The sequence below is a fragment of the Oryx dammah genome, unplaced genomic scaffold (genome assembly GCF_014754425.2).
Source record: "Oryx dammah isolate SB20612 unplaced genomic scaffold, SCBI_Odam_1.1 HiC_scaffold_25, whole genome shotgun sequence".
Lineage (NCBI taxonomy): Eukaryota > Metazoa > Chordata > Mammalia > Artiodactyla > Bovidae > Oryx > Oryx dammah.
Genome location: NW_024070209.1, coordinates 85,131,660 through 85,139,081, shown reverse-complemented (window position 1 = coordinate 85,139,081; position 7,422 = coordinate 85,131,660).

The following is a 7,422-nucleotide window of genomic DNA, read 5'->3' as shown; positions in this document are numbered from 1 at the left end:
GAGTGGCAGAGAGATAAATTATCCTAAGGTATCATGCAATATACCTTCCTTTGTGGCTCAGCTGGTAAAGACTCAGCCTGCAATGTGGGAGACCTGGGTTCAATCTCTGGGTTGGGAAGATCCCCTGGAGAAGGGAAAGGTGACCCACTCCAGGATTCTGGTCTGGAAAATTCCATGGACTTTATAGTCCATGGGGTCACAAAGAGTCAGCCATGACTGAGCAACTTTCACTTGCTATCGTCCAACAGGATGTGGTCTGTAATTTCGGCCAAGTACCCTAATTTTCATAGATATGAGAAGAATCGTGGAGAAAACGCCTTTCCTGGCTTCCAAGTAACAATGGTGAGCGTAGAATCTGCAGGTCACAGAGCACAGTCACACGTCAGCCAGAGGGTTAAACCAGGGCTGGTGAGTGGATAAATGCCATCCTGTCTAAGATCAGGTGACCCATGAGTGGCAGAGTTGGAACTTGAACCTGAGTCTGAAATTTGAAATCTCATGTGATTGCCAACATCAGGGGAGGTAAGCAAGGGTAAGGCTAGGACAGTGAAGTCTATGGATGGAACTAGGCTGGGGAAGGCTGGCGTGATATCTAAAATGCATCCCTCAGACCCAAGAGTTTCAGGTCAGAGCTGAGAACAGAAGATAGAGGCAGAGAGGCTACAAAGTGTTGAGGTGGCTCATAGCAGAGTCCTGGGGATGGAGGAGGGGCTGGACAATGATTGACTCTCATTGGGCACCAACTATTTCACATGATCTTATTTAATCACCTCTGGTGCCTCAGATGGTAAAGAATCTGCCTGCAATATGGGAGACTGGTTTGATCCCTGGGTCAGGAAGATCCCGAGAGAAGGGAATGGCAACCCACTCCAGTATTCTTGGCCTGGAGAATTCCATGGACAAAGGAGCCTGGCAGGCTACAGTCCATGGGGTTGCAAAGAGTCAGACAAGACTGAGCAACTAACACTTTCACTTACCTCATGGTCTTGCTTAGAGATGAAGGCAAGTGGCTTGGTCAAGCCTGCCTTGTTAAGAAGTGTCAAAGGTCAGTTTTGAGCTTTGGGCCCCATCCGACTCCAAATCCAGTTCTTTTCCCACATCAGCTTCCACCCCATTCTGTGGCATCTTATTCAGCTGTCCTGCCCTGGCCGTGACCTTTTTTCTGGTGATCACATTCATTAATAACTTTAGCTTGGTGGTAGAGGACCTCACAACCCCCTAGTGGGGTGAACTGGTATCTATCAATCCAAGAGACTCGATGGAAGAGACTCAAAAGGGAAATATCAATACAGAGGTGTGGACTAACTTGGAAGAAGTGCTTAAGTCTAGAGAAGTAGAGAAAAAGCAAGCAAGCAATCCAGGCTGGGAGAAAAATGTAACTGAGGGCTTAAAGGTGGGGCATGTGGGGGTCTTGGGGTTTGTGTGCCTGGAGTGCAGGCCCTGTGAGCTCAGTGGGGCTGGATACAATGGCTTGAAGTGCCTGTAGGTGATAAGGAGCTAATGGAGTGTCCGAGGGAGAAAAGCGAGACCAAGCAATGGAGAAGATTCTTGTCCTGATTGTTGGGGGCAGGGAGCAGGGACCCCTGCAAAGACAGAGGTCTTTGGCCAAATGGCTCTTCCCTGAAAGCTGGGGGGTGGGGGAATGCATCTCAGGTGGTCAGGACTGAAGTCCTCCTCAGACACCTGCTCGGAATGGCCTGAATGTTCTGAGGTCTGGCCGGGTGTGTTTGTCCAGGGTGATGCTGTGTGAACACTTAAGACCTCGATTCCATTCACATCTGCTGGTGCCTCCTCTCAGCTGTGGCTCCTTCGGTTTGCTGGTTCAGTGATGGGAGAGGAGGTCCCTGAAGTACAGACAGTAACAGCACGGGCAAGAGGATGCTCTAAAAGGAGCTGCTTGGAGGTGAGGCGGAATCCCTGCAGGGTCCGGCCAGGGAGGGCTGGGATCATTCCTTTGGTAAAGGGTCCAGCTAAGGTCTGTACTGACGTTGAGCCTTGAGGTTGAGAGCAAGTCTTCCATCAAATGAGCTGGGGAAAGGGCTTTCCAGGTGGAGAGAACAGGATATTACCTGGGGCTGGAGGGAGCCAGGTGTGTTCAGAGCAGTGAAAGAAGGCCAATGTGACAGCAGCTGGAGGGCCATGATAGAGGAAATGGCGGGGGGCCGATTACTTGGGGCCTCCCTAAGCCATGGTGAGGAAGTGGATTTTAAGAGCACAGGGAAGTCACTGAGGTATTTTAAGGGGGGCTGTTGTGGGAAGGATGAGCTGTAGAGAGGGAACTCGGGGATCAGGCAGATGGAGGCTCGACCCAAGGGAGGGCCAGTGGAGACAATGAGCACTCGGTGGATGTAAGAAATACTTTGGAGGTAGAATCAGGGGGTTTCGATTGATTGTTTAAATGTGAGGCTTAAAAGAAAAGGAGAAATCAAGAGTGTTTCCCAGGTTTGGGGTTAAACTAGCGAGATGGTGGTAGCAGATAAAGTGAATTAGGACAGGCGAAGGGAGGCGTCCACTTAACTCCATTTGAAGTGAAAAGCAGTCGCTCAGTCGTGTCCAACTCTCTGTGACCCTGTGGACTGTAGCCTGCCAGGCTCCTCCTTCCATGGAATTTTCCATGCAAGGATACTGGAATGGGTTGCCATTTCCTTCTCCAGGGGAATCTTCCCTACCCAGGGATTGAATCCGGGTCTCCTGCACTGCAGGCAGACTCCTTACCGTATTAGCCACCAGGAAAGGCCCTAACTCCATTTAGCTCATGTTAAATGTAAGATGCCTGGTGGGTGGTTGTATACGAGGGTCCATTGGATCTGGTGCCATGGAAGTCTTTAGAATCCTGAGAACGTTTTCAGAGGAATGAAACTGAGGATGTGGAAGCAATGAGTGTGGATAACCACTTTGAGTTTTGCTGAGAACGGGTTGAGGGAAAATTTTATTTTAAAGCAATTTAAATTTCATTAAAAAAAATTGAAGTATAGTTGACTTAAAATATAGTGGTTTCTTTTCATGCATATAGCAAAGTGATTCAGTTCCACATATATTTTCAGATTATTTTCCACTATAGGTTAATACAAGATACCGGATATTGTTCCCTGTATTACACAGTAAATACTTATTGTCTATCTATTTTATATATATATTAGTAGTGTATATCTGTTAATCCCAGACTCCTAATTTATCCTTTCCCTCTTTTCCCCTTTGGTAACCATAAGTTTGTTTTCTATGTGTGTGAGTCTATTTCTATTTTGTAAATAGATTTATTTGTATTATATTTTAGATTCCACATATAAGTGATATCATATGATATTTGTCCTCCTCTGTCTGACTTACTTCACTTAATACAATAATCTCTAGAATACTGGAGTGGGTAGCCTTTTCCTTCTCCCAGGGGATCTTCTCAACCCAGGGATCAAACCCAGGTCTCCTGCATTACAGCCAGATTCTTTACCAGCTGAGCCACAAGGGAAGCCCCCAGGTCCATCCACTTCACTGCAAATGACAATGTTTCATTCTTTTTTATGGTTGAATGATATTCCAGACTCTTTTTCTTTATCCATGGGAAATTGCTTCTTGATAACCTATGGGTTATGGGCTGAATTGGCTTCCCTGGTGGCTCAGAGGTTAAAGCGTCTGCCTGCAATGCGGGAGACCTGGGTTCAATCCCTGAGTCGGGAAGTTCCCCTGGAGAAGGAAATGGCAACCCACTCCAGTATTCTTGCCTGGAGAATCCCATGGACAGAGGAGCCTGGTGAGCTACAGTCCACGGGGTCGCCAAGAGTCAGACATGACTGAGCAACCTCACTTTCACTTATGGGCTGAATTATAACCTCTCAAGTTCATATGTTGAAGTCCCAACCCCATTGTTTCAGAATATAACTGCCCTTTTGTTAATAAATAAACAAATGGGAAATAATGGTGTGAATATCCCTGCCACCTCTTGGCATCTTTCTCTCCCAGAGGGAAGGTCCTGCCATTTCGATGTGTCCTTTGTTTCTGCTGTAAGAATCATCACTTGGTGTGTCTTTGCCTTTGTGTCGCAATAGCCGGGCACTGTTTGGCTCAGACAGTGAGTGTTTCTGCCTCGCTCCATGACAATACTGTTGAGGAAGGCTGATCAAGGGTTTGCTAGTCTGAATCTTAGCTTCACATCCTGTAATATGGGATCTTCTCACTTCTCTGCCTTGGCCAAGCTTTGGTGAAAAAGTGGTGGTGCCCCGTTTGCAACCCTGACCCAGCGTTACACTCCCAAGGCCTGAGGCACTGCCCCATAGTCGGGGGGTGGGCAGCGCTGGTTCGCCCCTGGTGCCGTGGGTGGGAGGGCGAGCCCTGGTCCACAGGCCTCGCCTCCCTGGGACAGCCTCACTTGGCCCACCCTGGATGTGCTTGCTTGTCCAGTGAAGAACAGACTTCAGCTGTTGCCTTCCTCTCTGCTTTCTGGAAAGTGAAAGTCGCTCAGTCCTGTCTGACTCTTTGAGACCCCATGGACTGTCCATGGAATTCTCCAAGCCAGAATACTGGAGTGGGTAGCCTTTCCCTTCTCCAGCAGATCTTCCTGACCCAGGAATCGAACCCAGGTCTCTCGCGTTACAGGTGGATTCTTTACGAGCTGAGCCACCAGGGAAGCCCAAGAATCCCGAAGTGGGTAGCCTTTCCCTTCTCCAGCAGATCTTCCTGACCCAGGAATTGAACAGGGATCTCCTTCACTGCTGGCAGATTCTTTACCAACTGAGCTATCAGGGAAGCCCCAAGTTTCCCTCAAACCCTTTGTCATTCCCACGTGAGGTAAAGAGTTGAAAGGGGGGTCATTTAGCGGATAAGCAGCAAAGGAAGACCACTGTCTCTGTACCCGGTCTCCAGCCCCCAGGATCTGTGGGGGGCTGTCCATGTTGGGGTGGGTGATGTGCTGCCGTGAGCCCCTGTGTGAGGCCAGCTGCCCCACTGACCAGCTGGGTCCCCTGGGCAGGTTCCTCTGCTTCTCTGAGCCTTTGTCCTCAGCTGCCAGAGAAGCAAGATGGCATCTACCTTGAAGTCGTTTGTGCAGGTCAAGTAGCTGCTGCTCAGGGGATGGTCACTAACTGTTGGTGCCCTTCTCCCCTCCTGTAGGGAGTCACTGTCGTCTAGGACTCAGTGCCTTGGGGCAGGGATGAGAGTCTCAGATGAGCAGGTTTACCACTGGTTTTGATCCCTTTTGTCTTCTTCTTCTTTTTTTTTAAACATAGTATTTTAAAAAAAATTAGTTTTATTCCCTTATTTGGCCGTGCCGAGTCTTAGTTGAAGCTCATGGAATCTTCAATCTCCTTGAACTCTTCAATCTCCTTGAACTCTTAGTTGGGGCATGTGAAATCTAGTTCCTTGACCGGGGATTGAACTTAGGCTCCCTGTATGGGGAGGACAGAGTCATAACCCCTGGACTACCAGGGATATCCCTGTCCTCTTATTTTTAAAGCACCCAATTAGGAAAGAATTACAGTGCTGTTTCCTAGCCTAGGCACTCAGCAAATCCCATATGCTGGGTAAATATCAAGAGAGATCAGAGCCTAAGCACAAAAAATGAGTGCCCAGGGCTGGACCAGGTTGTACAGGAGCTGAGTTGATGCGGAAGCTTCTAGATCTCATTACTGCTGACATTTGGCTGACCTGAGGGTCTTTTTTTTTTCCCTGACTAGCTGTTCGTTGTTCTTCCACAAGTTGGGAGCTTCTCACTTCCTTTCCCCTCCAGAGTGTCAGGCCCCTTTGCTGAGGGGCTCTAGACCAGACCCGGGAGTTGAGAGCTGCCTGAGCCTAAAGCAGCTAATGGCAGGCAGGTTCCTTTCCACTCTGATACTTCTTCTTTTTCTCAGGGTTCATAAGAAGTGTGGGCACATTCTTTTCTTTACTCTTTCAATGAACACTTTCTAAATATCTCCTTCTATCTAGTGCGTGTGTAGATGAAGAGAGTGCTTTATGTTTTTGTTGTTGTTCAGTTGCTCAGTTGTGTCTGACTCTTTGCAACCTCATGGGCTGCAGCACGCCAGGCTCCTCTGTCCTTCACTGTCTCCCGGAGTTTGTTCAAATTCATAAAGTCGGTGATGCCATCCAACCATCTCATCCTCTGCCACCCCCTTATCCTTTGCCTTCAGTCTTTCCAAGCATCAGGGTCTTTTCCAATGAGTTATCTCTTCATATTAGATGGCCAAAGTTCAGCATCAGTCTTCCCAGTGAATATTCAGGGTTGACTTCCTTTAGGATTGACTGGTTTGATCTTCTTGCAGTCCAAGGGACTCTCAAGAGTCTTCTCCAGCACCACAATTTGAAAGCATCAATTCTTTGGCACTCAGCCTTCCTTATGGTCCAAGTCTCATATCCATACATACTTACTGGAAAAAAGTACTGGAGTGGTTTACCATTTCCTCCTCCACTGGACCACATTTTGTTAGAACTCTTCACTATGACCTGTCCATTTTGGGTGGCCCTGCATAGCATGACTCATAGCTTCCTTGAATTACTCATGCCCCTTTACCATGACAAGGCTATGATCCATGAAGGGTCTTTATGTGTGGTAGTATATAAAATATGCACAAAGTCTGGGTATTCAGAGAAGAGAACAACTAAATAGTGAATGTAGTTTGGGTCAGGGGTGGTGCTTTACAAGGGGGTGATATTGGAGATGGGCTTTGAAGGTTGAATAGGAGTTTGTCTGAGAAGGCTAGTCATCTCAGCCAGAGAACAAGAGAACGAAAAGTACTGCCAGGATTCAAAGATGTGTCAGATTCCAGTGTGTCTGTGAACGTTGAGGTTTCTGTGCTGGAGTCCACGATTTGTACAATTTTTGCCTGTGTGTAGGAGCATAGATAGTAGGCATGCTTCTGTGTTTGTAGGAAAGCTGAGTGTGGTAACTAGGTGGGGGGTGGTGGTGGTGGATGAAGAGGTAGGTAGGGCTTAGTATGAAGATACCGGATATGCCTGAGTACCACCAGACATTGGAGAGGAAGAAGGGTCCTGGTCTGGGACAGGAGAAAAAGGGGTGACTGGAGTAAGGCTGTGACGGCAGTGAATGTTTTTTTCAGAACTCTCTGGGGTGGCTGCTCCCTGTTACTTGGGACTGGTTCAAGTCCCTGTGACCTGGTGCAGCTTGAGCTTCTTCCTGATGTGGTCCCTGCAGGATAGCTCAGTACTCTGAAGAGGTCCAAAAGAAATCAGATCCCTCCCAGGCTTTGAAGTAGTTTGCAATCTTGGAGGATGATAAAGCCCTGGGCATTTCCCGAGCGCCTCTGACAAACAGAGCTGCTGTTCTTATTTTTGCATTTAGTTTTTCTTATTTTGTTGGATTCAAACAGACGAATTGCAAAAAGACTCAGTTATTCAAGCCTTGTCCAGTCATTCATTGACAGAGCATTTACACTCCAGGAATGATTCCAGGCTCTATGAGATCAGAAAGAGCATGGA